Source organism: Anas acuta, chromosome Z, assembly GCF_963932015.1.
Source record: "Anas acuta chromosome Z, bAnaAcu1.1, whole genome shotgun sequence".
Classification (NCBI taxonomy): domain Eukaryota; kingdom Metazoa; phylum Chordata; class Aves; order Anseriformes; family Anatidae; genus Anas; species Anas acuta.
The window spans coordinates 44,654,368-44,670,554 of NC_089017.1; positions in this window are offsets into that span (position 1 = coordinate 44,654,368).

Here is a 16,187-nt window from a genome sequence, read left to right on the forward strand (position 1 = left end):
CCGCCTGCTCCATGCTGGGCTCCCCAGATCCACGGAGGTGTGAGGAGGATGCAGTGCAGCCGCACGTTTTTGTCATCTGCAGCTTCTCTACAATAAAGTCCCAGATTAATTAACCTTCTCTCCGTTCTCGTTCTCATCAGGAACTGATCAGCCACTAGAAATGTTGCCCACATCTTCCCTGTAACTGCCAGGTCTTCTGTTCCTCCTCAGTGTGCTTGGGGAACAGGCTCCAAGCAGCTCGTGGAAAGAAAATGCTCTCAGTTAATACCACATGAATGTTCTTATGCATTGCCCAATGTAGTCGCACCACCATCACGGTTAATGCCAGTCTGCCTGGCAATCTGAAGCTTGAAGTTTTTTGTTTGTTTGTTTGTTTGTTTTTTACAAAATACATCACTTATATGAATTGATTTAAAAACTGCAAGCATAAGGAACCTTTCAGAATTACACGTTTACACACTGATAAGCTGACTATGCACTGGAGCAGCTTGAAGAGAATATTTTACACTCCATCCAAAAAGCAAACGTGCAATGGCTTTTGCACGTTACAGGAAAAACATGCAAACGGTATTTTTTCTAGGCATAAATTGTACAAAGTAAAAATTTAAGAGAATTCATTTGCAAATCTAACATATGCATTGATACCGTCTTTTACTGTCAGTAAAATCAGAGGATTTATACACAGTTTCAATCTTCTTGCCAAAGCAGATAGTGTTGGTCAAAGAGCATTCAGTCTAACTGGATCCATCCCTTTGATAAAAAATATTTTTAAATGGTGAAAACATAAGAGATCCAGTCCATCTGGGTTCTGTTTAAACATCTGATACAGTTCTGTGTGTGATAATATTTAGCTGAAAAAAGAGCAGTTTTCACCTCCAGAAATACATACATTGGAGCCTTCGATGAAGTCTGTACTATAGCTAGTCTGTACATATGGCTAATTATGTTACACCTAGTCTGCTGGCCATAAAAATATCCAGTAGCCTGAGTTCATGACTTATTTTAATTATTTGTCCATGCGTACCATTCTGCTGATTTAATTTATGAATACAACCAGTCGCTTAATGCTATTACAGTGGAGCCATAGAAGGTAAACAATTTTATGTCCCAGTCCTTTATGGCCCAGCTGGCTTGAATAAGTTCCAGTTTTCTAAATGAAAAGGTGACAAATTGAAAACTCATGGAATCTTATTTGTTTTATGTGACTTAAATTGGTTTCTAGTTTTTAATTTGTACTTTGTTTTAATTGAGTACATTTCTAAAATTCAATATATTTTTGCAACATCACACGGGTAGTGGTTTTGTTGATTAATGATGTCTTAAATCTGTTTCTTTTTTCCATTATAGCAACACGAGGCTATCTGTATTAAGAAAATATGCCATAGCAAGTTCTTACCTTTCTACAATTACAGTCTACAATGAATATATTTGAATAGAAATTACTCAGTTTTTATGCAGAATACATAACCGATATCTCGGTATGTTGGCAAGATTTGAGCTTATTTAAATAGCAAAAAACTTCTTGTTATCAAGGCTAGGATTGTGCAATGGCAAGGAAACAGTACTCAGATTCATCTAGAAACTGCATGGGGAGAGACTCCTCTGCAGCTGCTGTTGGTCACTCCCCTCTCCCGGGCCCAGAAGCAAGCAGGCATCTGGGCCCAGAGCCAGCAGGGACTGTCCAAGGTTTTATAGGCAAAGGGGCACAACAGCCAGATCCCTGCACACATGGAGGTAAAAGCTGGCAGCTGCCTTTCTCACAACACGACCCACATGTCTCTACCAGAGGACACCAAACCTTGGCCTTTATCTGCCTCTTAACTCTTCTCATGTCTTACTGGATTGCCCTGGATCTTTTTACATTTCAAATCCTCTCTTCCCCCAGCAGTGCCACCATCAGTCTTTCCATTAATGCAGTTTTTCTTCTGAAAAGACCATGCTACTTTTTAGTAGTCTTCTATGCTTGGACCACACTGACCCACAGAAGAAGACACTTCTGACGGAGGCTGATCTCAAACTGTGGACTTTTCCTCTCAGGCTGTGTTCATCTTCAGGTTTCAAAGGATCACCCCAAGACAGTGCAACTCAGGAAGGTATGCTTTCCAAGTATGATCACCTGGTTTTACTGACTTTTCCTATGTCTTTTAATCACACATTTCCTCTGGCACTGGCAAATCGGGTTGCCTATAAGTTGCAGAAGTATGGCACCATCATGAATATGGATTCATGATGCTGGATATTCTACCCCACCTGGAAAATCCAGCACAGAAAGAAAATAAGACTAAAATGGACTACATATGGAAAATGTCCAGTGGCCAACCTTGTTTTGACCATGTAACTGACCAAACATGACCAAAGCAACCATGTAACTTTTACTCAGGTTGAACAACAGAAGTGTTAAGAGAATTTGTAAAATGCCCTTCTGACACTTCACATTGCAAGTAATGTGTGATAAATCCTTGTACACATTTAAGAGAAAAATATATTCAACTAGAAAGTCACTTATACTGATCTATGTACCCCATTTTTTAAGACACTGCCAACCTTACTCTTAGAAGTTCAGCATATGCAAAGTCATAAGAAGGGGTATAATCACAGAAAATACACATCTTGGGTTGTGTCTACATGCTATGAAAAAATTGTGAAGAAATTGAAAACGAAGCGTTAAAGATTTTAATTGAAGGCCAAATTTTCTTAGTCTAATTCTGAAATATTTGTATCAAATCTTCCTACTAACAATGCCATCGGTATTCTGCTCAGATGCAAGGCTCTGCCCACCACATGGGATCTCCTTTTCCTCCAGCAGAACTATACAAGGTCATCTGATTTGAAGTCTCTGGAAAGCCTTTTTTTTGTATGTCCCATTTTCAGCAGTTAAAGAGAACTTCCATCAAGAGCAAGGGTGGGTGAGAAAAATAGCAGCTCGTGGCAGTCCACTTTCAAAATACAGCCATGCACTGGATTTCAGATTGAAGGTTAGAGTTCAGAGTATTAAAATGTAAGCTTCTTAGTAAGTAAAAAAAAGCTATATATCTACATTTTTATAAGAAAAAAGCAATACAGAGTTCTGACTGTTAGATGTGGGTCTATCTGTTTCACAATCCAAAGTTTCAAAAATATATTTTCTGCTTGATTTATTTTATTTGTTTATTTCACTCTGCCTGAAAACCTATTTTACAGTCATTTTGTGTAGAACGGACAAATGTCAAAGTGAATCTACTAAAATTGTACGGTCCCCAAAACATTCTGTTGCAAACTACAGCAAAATCATGTAACAGAATAAGTCCTAGAGAAAATTGTTTACTGCTCTTATGATGCCCTCTATCACTGAGAAAAATGTGAATGGTGTGTCATGCAGATAGCACTTTTGTGCTTTTAAACACCAAAGTGAGCAGGTGGTTTTAAAATCAAAGAGAGCTGAAAATTTCCTACAATTAAAATTTTCTTTGACATAGCAGCTACTTGAAATTGACACAGCAGATACAATAGGAAGGAAGTCAAGGAAAAGGGAACAGGCATACTACTATACTTTATAAACTGGCATGCATAAATAAACTGCCTTTCTGCACAGTTTCATTGATTTTCTATTATTTTGGTGTTACTCAGTTCCCCTGTGATATTTAAGATTTATTTATTTTTTTTTCACAAATCCAAATTAATCATTTTAGTCTGCATGAGGGCATGTCACAGATTATGTTGTTACAGCAGTAGCATTACCACAAAGACCTTTGTTAGGTCTCAAAACTTGTGCTGCAAACCTGTGTTAGGTTATCTTGTTGCAGCAATGTAACATTAGCATACTGCTCAACAGACAGAGCTGAAGTTTTGCAGTCCTGGCTTTGCAGTTCTGGCTTTGCAGTCCCAACTGAACCTCTCTGCGACTTCAATATATCTGGCTAGATCTGCATTGCATTTTGAAGTACCCTTGAAACTGGGCTTACAGCCAGATTTAGTTGCTATCTGTGCTACATACCTGAGATAGTGTCCCTTGCACTGGCTGTGGGGCAATTCTGCTGATACTGCTGGAGAGAGGACATTGTAGGTGTGTACTCTGTACTTCAAAGTCGTGCAAACTGTGACATGGACTTGCCTCAGCAGCCTATACCTGGCATAGCCACTTCCATTTACCTCATCTGCAGGAATATTGTATTAACATCATGCAAGATCCTTGCTAAGAGATGTCTGTATGGTGGCTGCAATTGCCTGTAATGGTAATTTTTGTATGGAATGGTTGTGTCTTTGGGGATCCTGCATGTCAAATCAACCAAAAGATTGAATAGTTCAGGTGTAGTGTAGAGGTAAGCTTTGATTGCCTATGTAAGTGAGCTAAACACGTCCTGCAACTGCGTTGATGCTGTTCAAATGGCAGACATGTTTTTGCAGCAGCGTAGATGGTAGGAGGTGTGATTGTTAAAAAGATTCTGCATTTTCCTGGAAGAACAAAGCACTGTTCACCTGTTTTGTAGCTTCATAGGTGTTTTAAAGCTCCATATTTAATAACCAATTCAATACCATGTCATTTAGGCTATATTTTCATATTCCAAATTGCGTTCATGTATAATGGCAGTTGGAAGAGCATAGTAAATGTGGCAGTAGTGACCATATTGATAAAATATTTAATTATAATTTTTAAAGCATTTACTCACAAAATAATTATATGATTATTTTCTCTGTGCTACGTAAAAAAAATGCTATGTCTTTTTCAAATATGATAATGGTAACCCTTACATTTCTATTTCTATGAATAACTACATCCTTCTTCATTATTGACATTAAATGTGCTAGAGTCAATCTATTAAAGCACATTTCAAGTGTTGTGATTATCATTTATCTAGCTCTGAACAAGAAACTACAACAGACATAGTTGTCAATATTTATTTCTTCAAGATCAAGCATTTCTGCCACTTCTTTTGAGGTCAGAGAATTACTTGGTACAAAGCATTGCACCAGCTGCTGTTCCAAAATTTCATCCATTTTCTTCTGAGACAGATTAATTATTTAAAAAAAAAAAAAAAAAGCTAATGAGCTAATGTAAGTGTACAAACATTATATACTTTGCTGGTCACACTAAATGCCATCAAATGGAAGAGGGCTTTCTTTCTTCCTGGTTTCAAGCTGGCTAACGCCAAAGGTGGATATGTAAACTCATACTTGATGGAATCCATTTTTTTGACTGTAGGTTGGTGAATCTGAACACATGTAACATTTCCTTTATGATATAATTGATCTACATGTCTTGCAGTCACTCCTCCATTATCTTTACATGTATTAGTTTTTGTGTTATTAGGTTTGTTTTGGTTTGATTTGGGACTTTTTTGAGTTTCTACTTATTTTTTTACTTGGAATTAAGGATCTTTAGCCACTGTTTGGAGTGTTGTCTGTACTGTGTCTTTTGCCTGACCCACAGTTTATTTTCGTTTCTTTGATGACGTGCATGTTATTGGATCGAATGAACATTAGTCACAAGCTACTCTTGAAAAAATTCTCTGTGCAAGTCCTCCACTGGGTTGTATAATTTTCTCCAATTCAGCACAGCTCTTCTAGTTCATTGAATCCTCTCATAAGTTCACAATTCAATTCATCTGGGTTTGTTTTGTTTATAAGGCAAAAATGTATAAACAGTCATATCTGGGGGACTGTTGATTCTGCAGAGTTTTCGTAGTTTCAACAAGCCTCTTTCATTCATCCCTGAAGGAGTTTGCATGCTACCCAGGAGGTAATATTTTCTAGTGCTGTCACATCTCTAAAATGGTACCTTTCTCTCTTCCTTCATCCTCTTTACAGATTGTTCTAGTTTGTCTAATTGGTTGGACAGACACCTGGGAAGCTATCAGACTCCCCAGCTAAACAGGATTTTCAAACTTTGAGTAGTTTTGTTCCCAAATGAGTTGTTCATTCACAAACCAGTGCCTACGAGTTCAGCTTGCTTTTCAGATTTGTCATCTGTACTCTTACTCTCTGCTTTGTCTTTATCCCCAGCTATTGTGGCGTTTGGTGTTTGAACAAAAGCTGTAATAAATGTTGACATTACCAAGGCCTGGTAGTACCCCCTGGATGCAGCATTATATGTGAGGCAGCTGATTGTAACTGTGGTAGGGCAGGCAAGATTTTCTGAGCAGCTTTGTGGCCTGTACAAGTCATACTTGTGGGCTGTATGGCCAGGATGTTAAAGCATCACCTTGGAGCCAGTGGTTCTTCAGGCAGGAGAAAGGATCACAGAGATCACAAGTCATATTCAGGGGTGGAAAATAAGAGGTAGGGTGTGGTGCCTGGTTCTTTGACGCTTTACTGGTGTCCCTCCATTAATACTCTGTATAGTGAAAGGTGTGTTTTGTGCTGTACAACTTTTGGTGGGGCGTGATGCTTCTTCCACAAATGGGAGCAGTGCATTTTTCTGAACTGTACAGTCTGTTTTGTTCTTGGTAGCTGCTGTGCACAAAGTCACAAAAACTATTTATTTTCTCAACTGATCATTATTTTGTTATGTTGAGGCCTACTTTGCTTCCATTTATAAACTGCATGACCTTTTTGTAGTACCTACAGCAGTAGATTGCATTTACTGGTGAAAAAAGAAAGCATTTGGTCTATTTGAATAGTCAGGACAATTAAAAACTGCAGCCCTCAAAGATAAGTTGAAGCCATCCCTGCAGTCACATTCTGTCTACTGAACTGAGTTTGCAGTAACTGTCATTTTTCTCTCCAGTTTTACATAAATCATCTTAGTCAGCTACCTGAAGACATTAAATACAGCCAGTGGTGATATTTACATTAAAAGAGGTCTCAAGGAATAGTAGCTATTATCATTCTCTAATGCACCTGACTTTATGGGCTGCAAAACCCTCTAAGATGTCTGTCTCTGGACCCTAGAAATAACTGAAAGTGTGCAAAGGGTTGTGGTTTTTTTTTTTTTTTTTTTTTTTTTTTTTTTTTTTCCCCGTAGGAGAGGGCTGATCCACTAGGGAAAGCAAAAGGCAGCACCAGCAAGGACAGGGTCCCACTCTGGTCAGACCAGGAACACAAAGCACTTTGCCAGCAGCCCACGGTCAGGTGATTGCTCCAGCATGGCCTTCCGAACCCCGAGGAGCAGAAGATGGATGAACCTGTTGGTGCATGCAGGGTCTCAATGCAAGGCCTGTAGTCTTGTAACATGAGGTATGAGTCCTAGCTTTGGCAGATAGGGTAAAGTGTACAGGTTAGCCTTCATCCTTTGAAAATACAAATAGATTATTCTGAGCTAAACTCTGCAGTGTCCATTTAAAAACAACCAAGTTCTTGCACTCTGTGCTCCCTTCTCCATGTATATAGCTACCCAAACCAAGAAGGTTCTTCTATCACATTTTATTCTTGCATTTTCTCTAGACATGCTTTTCTTTTCAGAATATATTCTGTCCTATAATGGTGGGTATAGTTCCACTGTTAAAAAAGTTGTATCAGCAATCTGTAACACAAAGGAAAATGATAGAGATTTTTAAGAAGAGAAATATCTTCTTCCTGCTCTTCGAATGTCAGCATTCATCTCCATTTATTTTTAAATCAGTCACTCTAGCCCTCAGTTTCCCAGTTCTAAATATTTTATTTTGAGGATGTAATTTACTAACTCAAGAGCTCTTTCAAAAGCTTTCTAACTTGATTACTGTCATTTGGAACATCTGCCTGATAAACTTCTGCATTAGCAACCATTGAATGACATGTGGTTTTCATTCCTCAGGAGATTCATAAGTTTAATTCCAGGAATCCTTAATCCATGAGTGATTTTACATTAAAGAAAGAATTATCCCTTGCTTCCTTTTTCCATAAAACTGACATTTTCTTTTCTTTTCTTTTCTTTTCTTTTCTTTTCTTTTCTTTTCTTTTCTTTTCTTTTCTTTTCTTTTCTTTTCTTTTCTTTTCTTTTCTTTTCTTTTCTTTTCTTTTCTTTTCTTTTCTTTTCTTTTCTTTTCTTTTCTTTTCTTTTCTTTTCTTTTCTTTTCTTTTCTTTTCTTTTCTTTTCTTTTCTTTTCTTTTCTTTTCTTTTCTTTTCTTTTCTTTGCTCTCCTCTCCTCTCCTCTCCTCTCCTCTCCTCTCCTCTCCTCTCCTCTCCTCTCCTCTCCTCTCCTCTCCTCTCCTCTCCTCTCCTCTCCTCTCCTCTCCTCTCCTCTCCTCTCCTCTCCTCTCCTCTCCTCTCCTCTCCTCTCCTCTCCTCTCCTCTCCTCTCCTCTCCTCTCCTCTCCTCTCCTCTCCTCTCCTCTCCTCTCCATTTCCTTTCCTTTTCATGGAGAAACAATATAGGGGAAAAAAAGAGGTCCAGAGATCTTTTTTAGCTGTAATCTGCAGTTAGTATCTTCGAAAGAACAGAATGAATACTCTCATAGTCACACCAGGTCTGGCAACACCAGCACAATTAATTAAACGTATTCATAACAGCAGGGCTGAGTGGGAATTGACCAATTTTTGCAGGTAACATATATAAATATGTCTGAGGCTTTTTGTAAGAATATGTACTTTTTCTTGAGGTGTGTTTTAGTGCTGTAGCACCCAAAGAAAGGCAAAACATAAAAATAAAATAAAATAAAATAAAATAAAATAAAATAAAATAAAATAAAATAAAATAAAATAAAATAAAATAAAATAAAATAAAATAAAATAAAATAAAATAATAAAAAATGAGACAAATATACAAGTGCTTTTCCTTTTTCTGATTTTTTTTTTTTCTCCTTGGGGGGTTTCTTCTGCTAGGAGTAGAGATTGTGTGACTGTGGGCTGTAAAATGAATATTTTTTCACAACTAGAGCTTAAAAATCAGTAATATTAACAGGGCTTTATAAATTAAGAATGATGCACTGAAATATATAGGGCCAAAGTTATTCCTTGTGTTTTTTCAGTGAGTTCAACTGATTGGCATTGGCAGTGTTACTAAGAATTCTAGTAGCTGAAATCCTTTTTCTTTTTCCTAGTAATCCTTGGGGGTGTTACTTCAAAGCAGAATGATCACATGCGATATTTATGCTTTAGAAAAGGAAAGGAAAGGGAAAGCAAAACTCCAGTGCTGACCATAGGATTATGACTTTCAGCCATCCATACTATGAGGTGCAATGTCTTGTTCTCTTTAAGAATTTACAGTGAGAGAAGCTCAGCTATGACCACAGATATCAGATGTGTAAATTAGCTCTTGTCATACACATTTTCACTGTTCAGGAAGAAACCTTTTTTTTTTTTTTTTTTTTTTAAATATAATCTTGAGAACCAGCCATAACTTTTTCAAATGACTGCTTCTGGGTGACTCTAGTCTTAATGTCACAGTAAATATGTAATTCTATTGTTTTTAAGGAACATTTAAATTGTATTATTTTTTCAACAAAATGACATCAAAATGAGTCATACTTTTTTTTTTTTTTTTTTTTTTTTTTTTTTTTTTTCTTAAATGCAGCAGACCCTGTGCTACCTAGTGTGTTGATTTCACTCTGTACAGTTTCAAGGTTCTGTAGGCTTCTGTACTGAGAATGCTTAACAGCTTTATTAAGCAGAGTCAGGGTGATGGTGACACAAGGTGAGATACTATGATTTATGAGATGTGGAAAGAATAGTTTCCACTGAAATTCTGTGGGAATTGCCAACAGAACATGTACAGGGCAGCTAACACAAGTGTAATTGTCACCCACTGCCTGCCTGTGTAAAGAAAGGCTCACCTGACAAAGCTACTAATAATTCACTGACGGTCCTCATTAAATCCTGGAAACTGTTTCTAGAGAACTCCTTTTATGGTCTTTGTCTACCAAAGCAAAGCAGAGATTATCTTAACTAGGTCATGTGTTTCTGAAGAAAAACACTTGTACTGAACATTGTGTAGAGAAATTCAAGGAAAATAGAGACCATAGGATCAACATTTTGGTTAGGGAGGGTTTATTTTCATTTCCTGTTACAAGATAGCTGAACAAACTGAGAGATCTTAGGCTACTGTTTTGACTGCATTTTGCTTTCTTAAATGACATATTTCTCTAAAGAATTTTAATATAGCACAAGAGGAAACCAAAAGGTGTTTTAAACAATCTGTACATTTGGAGATGTACAACCTCGAGGTAGTTCAGAATGTACCTGGCAAACAGCATAGGGACTCGTTATTGTAAACAATGGTGAGTCATACTTGTTGGTTCAAAAGTATGAATTTCCCAATAAAACCACTTTGTTAATGGCAGATTACAGGTATTTGGGTAGATGTAAGCTTCTCTTCACAAAAATTGGATTTGGATAGCAAAATGGAAATGGAGTAATATAGCTTACACTCCAAAAGAGGTTTTCCTCATCTTATTACAGAACACGGTTTTGTTAGTGCAGTGATGTATGACTGATTAGAGTGCTTTCACATAACCATCAATAAATAATTTCCTCTCCTACCTTTAATTTTTAATTCTAGTGAAATGCTTGTATAGAGACTGAGATGAATGCACATGGCCAACTCTTACTGACAATCTGTAGAATTATAAGCATTTGGAAAAAAAAAAAAGAAAAGTTTGTTTGTTTTTGTATAATTCCAGGAGAGTACTCTGTGCCCCCAGCAAATCAGAATTATATTCCTAAAGGCTGCCAGGAGGATTTACTATATAATCCTCTTCTCACTGTTCCCCATTACTCAATTTAAGCAGTTCTTGCTCTTCAAGTTGAGTTTTATGTATCCTGTTCTCAGGCATATACATGTAGTTCTGCCTTTACTTTTTATAAGGAGCTGTTACTCTGCTTAATAGCTATGAATTCTGCTAAGCATCCAAGCTGTTGAACATCCAAGCACTGGAACAATGCCTGTAGCTACTTGGGTTCTTTCAGCCACTTAGCTTCAAGGATGAGTAATATTTGAATCAAGCATATTGGTTTCAAATGAAGCAAGAACTTAGATCTCTTATAGATATATCCATAAGATAGATATATATATACATATACACGATACAATATGATAAAATATATATATAAATACATACAAAGATATATAGATAGATAGATGGACATAGATATGCTTAGTGCAGTGCAAATCTATATAGCTAATGAGCTGTTTTTATTTGGGGCTTTTAAAATATTTTTTTCATAGACTGAGGACTTCATCCTGCTTGCTTATGAAGCCTTACATACCCAGGAGTAAGTGCTAGTCTCTATGAGAAGATAGCAAGTGGTGGAAAAAATGTCTTTCTTCCTTGTCTATCACTCTCTGTGACTGACTTAATCACCTCCCATTCTTTACATTTCAGTGGTTAATTTGGGGTTTACCATTCTTACTGGCAACTGACAATTTCTTTGACAACTTTATTTTAAAAACTGAGAAAATATATCAAAAACTTGCATAATAAAATGCAGCTAATGGAAATATTTAAGATGCTTTTTAGATATATAAATTGTGTTCATTTCATGAGAACAATAATAGAATTATAATCTACAAGTATTAAATTTCACTGCAATGACATGAAAAACAAACTACAGTTCCTGATACTCCATCTAAACCTAAGAGCGTGCTGTTTTTTAGAAACTGACAGACATAAATACTTTTCAAGTTTAAAACTCTGACATTTGAATCAATGACTTCATTAGCTTTTTATGCATCCACTAAATATAGCTGGTAGTTTTCCTTGACAAAAAAAAAAAAAAGTTAAATGTCAGAATACAATTTTAATGTTCATACCTTTCATGTTAGTTTTGCTTTCTGTGACTATTATGAACTTACTAAGAAGTCTTATAATTCAAATGTCAATAAAATAGACATCTGAGAGGGCTCTTACTTACTAACGTAAATATTCATGTGGGGCATGCTGTTCTTACATACCTTTAGGACAAGAAGCAGGCAGAGTGAACTAATGCTCAGGCTTGTCTCTCCAGAGATCAGTAAAACTGAATGTACCAGCCAGAATCCTATTACATGGAAAGCACAGTTTGGCACAAATTAATCCCTCTTTACTGTTTTGCTCATGAACTAAGACTGGTATAGCATATACGTTTCTGCCTGAGCTTGACAAGCTGTGTCCAGGGGAAGGAGGGGGAGAGAGAAGGGGTCATATCCTGCCTGTAATTTTAACAGGGTGTTACAGTCAATGGAGAAAACTATTAGAATATAATAGAATTTAGGCATGCTAATACATTGTTAGAAAAGTACTGTAAAGAACCTAGTAACATTCACTTCCAAAAGAACACTTTGGAGACATGTACGTAGATAGGGAAATGTTTAATAATCTCAGAGGTTTAATAAATATTAAAATAAATATCAGAGGTAAAATCAGAGTAAGTATCAGAGGTAAATATCAGAGGTAAAAATCAGAGGTAAATATCAGAGGTCCAACAGACTTCTCACAAAGTGACAATTTCAGCATTAGTATATTCTGTTATGATTACATTTTATTTATTTATTTTTTTAATAATTGTGAGGAGAAAAGAATAAATGAGAAATGAAGCATAAAAAGAGAACTGACTTGAAACTGTGATCACAACTAAAACATGTTTTTCTTGAATCACAAGCAAATTTCTAGTTGGCATTACTCGTGAAGTCACCAGTTAGTTTCTCTGCCATCCATCATCCCACAGCTGGAATGCAAATCAAGAATGTACACAGACCTTTTCCTCTTTACATTTGTATTTTTTTAGGTTGAGAAACTTCAATCAGAAAATATTATCTCAATGCCTATTAAAAGTTTCATTTCTAAAATTGAAAAGATATGCAGCTATTTAACTGTCTAATTAACTATTATAAGCATAAATAGTGTTGATGCCAGAGTTTGGCAATTACAGACACCTTCCATGCATGTTAGATTAAGTGAACTTGTCTGATTTGGAAACCTGTGAGTATATTTTGTCCACATACTCTTAACAAAGATGAACAAATACCTGTCAAAAGCAGATGAGTGATGACAATTACTAGACAAATGACTGAATAACAAAAAAAGATGTCAGGTTTTGGATTGAACCTATTTTTTTCAATGGTATTTTAAAAGCAAAGGTATGTCCTTCCATACATTAAGTGCTGTAAAAGAATGAAAACTCTTTATCTGCACACAGCAGGCTGTACTGAATGAAAGTGCATAATTAGTCAGCATTCTTCAGATTAGAATTCTAATCAAGGCATTCACTCCTCTCTTGCAAAAATGTACTTCAGATAGTTAAAGGTGCTCAGAACTCAATTTGTTATGATGTTCTTTTTTCCTTTTATTTATTTATTTATTAGCTATGTAGTTGAGTTCTAAACCGAGAACCACCACAATTTCTCAGGCTTGGCCAGTCCTATTACTTACCAGTAATGCATACTTGAAAGAACTATTAATTTCTTCAGTATATCAGTACCAGTTACTTGAAGAAAAGGAGGCACAACAAATATATATATATATATATATATATATATATATATATATATATGTGGTTTTGTTTTTATTTTATTTTTTGCCAGCATAAGTGTCCTTCTTATGAGTAATAATTATGGAGTAATAATAGTAAAAATATATATGGGACAGGAGATCTTATGTGAGAAAACATTTCCAATATGGGAATATTTAATAATGGGAACTGTGCAAACCTCATAGTGCCAGAACAATTCCAGATGGAAGTAGGTCAGTGTATCTCCTGCTGCAAGGCAGCAATGAAGACTGATTTGCTAAATCCCTCTCTCCTTTAACTATGTCAGTAAAAGCAACTCTTGACTGCCAGATTTGAACCATATCTGGTGCAGTGTTTGGAGATACTGAATGAAGACTATTTCAGTAGGAGATTCTCAGACCATGGAGAAGTTGTGGATTTGTTTGTGATACCGGAATTTCATTCCCCTCTGGTAATGACCTAGTTTATTTTAAACTACCATTGCCATCTAGATAATATAATCTATCATTAAGGGTGTATATGATGCGTCAGGAGTTACGTCCCGAACCCCAGGACATAATGTGATGATTTTCTGATGTTACCCTTGTAGTGCAGTTAATTACCAGACTATGCTGTCAGTTATTGACAGCACTGCTAATTATATAAGATCTCACTAAATTTATTCCTAAAATTACTGATATTCATTTAGAACATTCTTTGGCTGTCTGCTGAATCTTTGCACCTAATTTTACATTAAATACTTTTTGAAGATAGCAAATTTTAAACAGATGGAAATTACTCACTTAAAATCGGTTTTGACTTAATGAATAATTTCCATAGAAATTAGTATGTGTCATAATTTCTGCCATGAGTGAGAATGCAGTTCAAGTAACCAGTTTCATAGTTAACAGAAAATGAATATTTATTTACTTATTTTTTAGAAGCAAAGGGTCTTTTTAGTTTGTTTGTTTTTCCCTGCATATCTGTCTAGCATTTTCAACTAAAAAAAAATGTAAGCAGGACTGCTTCTCTCTACCTCTTTTTGTCTTACACACACACAAAATAAATGAAAAATCAAAACCATCGAAACCATTTACTTTGTCATCTACAGGGAGTTTGTAGAACAATTGAAGTAATTTCTCTGTGGTGGCTGATATGGACACAGGAATGCTGATGGGCATGTGAGGGTGTACTGGATTCACCTGGCAAGATTTTGTCAGAGCGAGAGGGAGCTGCAGGGCCATCTCCTGTTGGGAGAGGCCAGGACTGTCCTGTGCTTGTTCCAGCTGGCTCCAAAAGCGACCTGCTGCTTGCCAAAGCTGGGCTCATCAGCAATGCTGGTTGCACTCTGAGAGAGAAGATTTAAGAAAGAGGGGAAAACATTGCACAAGAGCAGGTGAGAGAGGGGAACAAGGCAGTGTGAGAGAAGCAGCCCTGCAGCCCCCAGGTGAGTGCCGCAGGAGGGCAGGAGGTGCTGCAGGCAGGCAGCAGCAGTTCCCCTGCGGGCTGTGCAGGGAGAGGCCCCTGGTGGAGCAGGCTGTCCCCCTGCAGCCCATGGGTCCCCCATGGAGCAGATCTCCACGCTGCAGCCCCCCCATGGGTGGAGGAGCCCCCGCTGGAGCAGGTGGATGTGGCCTGGAGGAGGCTGCGGCCCATGGAGAGCCCCCGCAGGAGCAGGCCCCGGGCCGGAGCTGCAGCCCATGGAGAGGAGCCCCCGCAGGAGCAGGGGGTCTGGGGGGAGCTGCCCCCACCCGTGGGGGACCCGTGCTGGAGCAGTTTGCTCCTGGGGGATGGATGGACCCCATGGGACAGAGCCGTGTGGGAGCAGTGCTTGAGGAGCTGCTGCCTGTGGGCAGCCCCCGCAGGCTCAGTTGGGGAAGGACGGCATCCATGGGAGAGACCCCACAGGGAGCATGGGAAGAGCATGAGGAAGAAAGAGCCGCAGAGATAAATCCTTATGAACTGACCACAGCCCCCGTTCCCCATCCTAGTGCACCATTTGCTGTGGGGAGGAGCTTGAAGAATCATAAACAGGGGCAGTTTAGATGCCTCCTCATCTCTTGAAAAGCTATATCCACCTGAGTTACTGGAGGGGAAAAAAATTCAGGCTGTGATCTGCTTATAACTTTGAATTTTTTGCCATTTCTTGAGGATTCTGAGAGAGACTTGTGAAACTTACCCAGACTGCAGCTGTATTAACTATACCAGGTCTTCTAGGACAAAGAGAGTGGGTAGTGTTGACCCTTAGCATTTTACACTCCCTAAATAAGCATTCCAAATGCAGGTCTTTAATTTTTTTTAATAAATGCTTCTTTCACCATTGACCATCCCAACTTGCAAATAATACTCTAAAGCTCAAAAGTAATTACTTGTATTTATTTTAATCCCCCCCCCTTTTTTTTTTCCTTCTTTTTTCTAATAAGTGACCTTAGCAGAGCAGCTCTCCATCCACACCCCTGCCACCCTGTTGCTGCTCTACCCTCACTGCACAAAATAAAACTTCCCAGGCACAATTTTGCAGTAACACTTCAGCCCCCAGCCCACTCCACCTGTTGATCTGAGCATGAGGGCAGGAAATGAACAGGTTGGTCAAAATACCTCAGCTTTCTCATTCTGAAAGGAGGGCTTTCACAGTGTCTTACATAAACCTCATTATAATTCGGCCTAATATCAGTACCAATTCAACAACTTACGTTAACTGTGGGAAATACAACATTTTGCAGTAACATGCTTCAGTGCATGCTGACACCTAACCTACTAGCTAAAAAAAAAGCAAACAACAGCATGGCAAAAATATTGTTTTTCCCCTAGGAAATACAAAGCCTGTGGCTATGTAGTTTTTCCTGTTTTTCATTCTTGATCACATAACCATCACAGGGATAGAAGAGCTC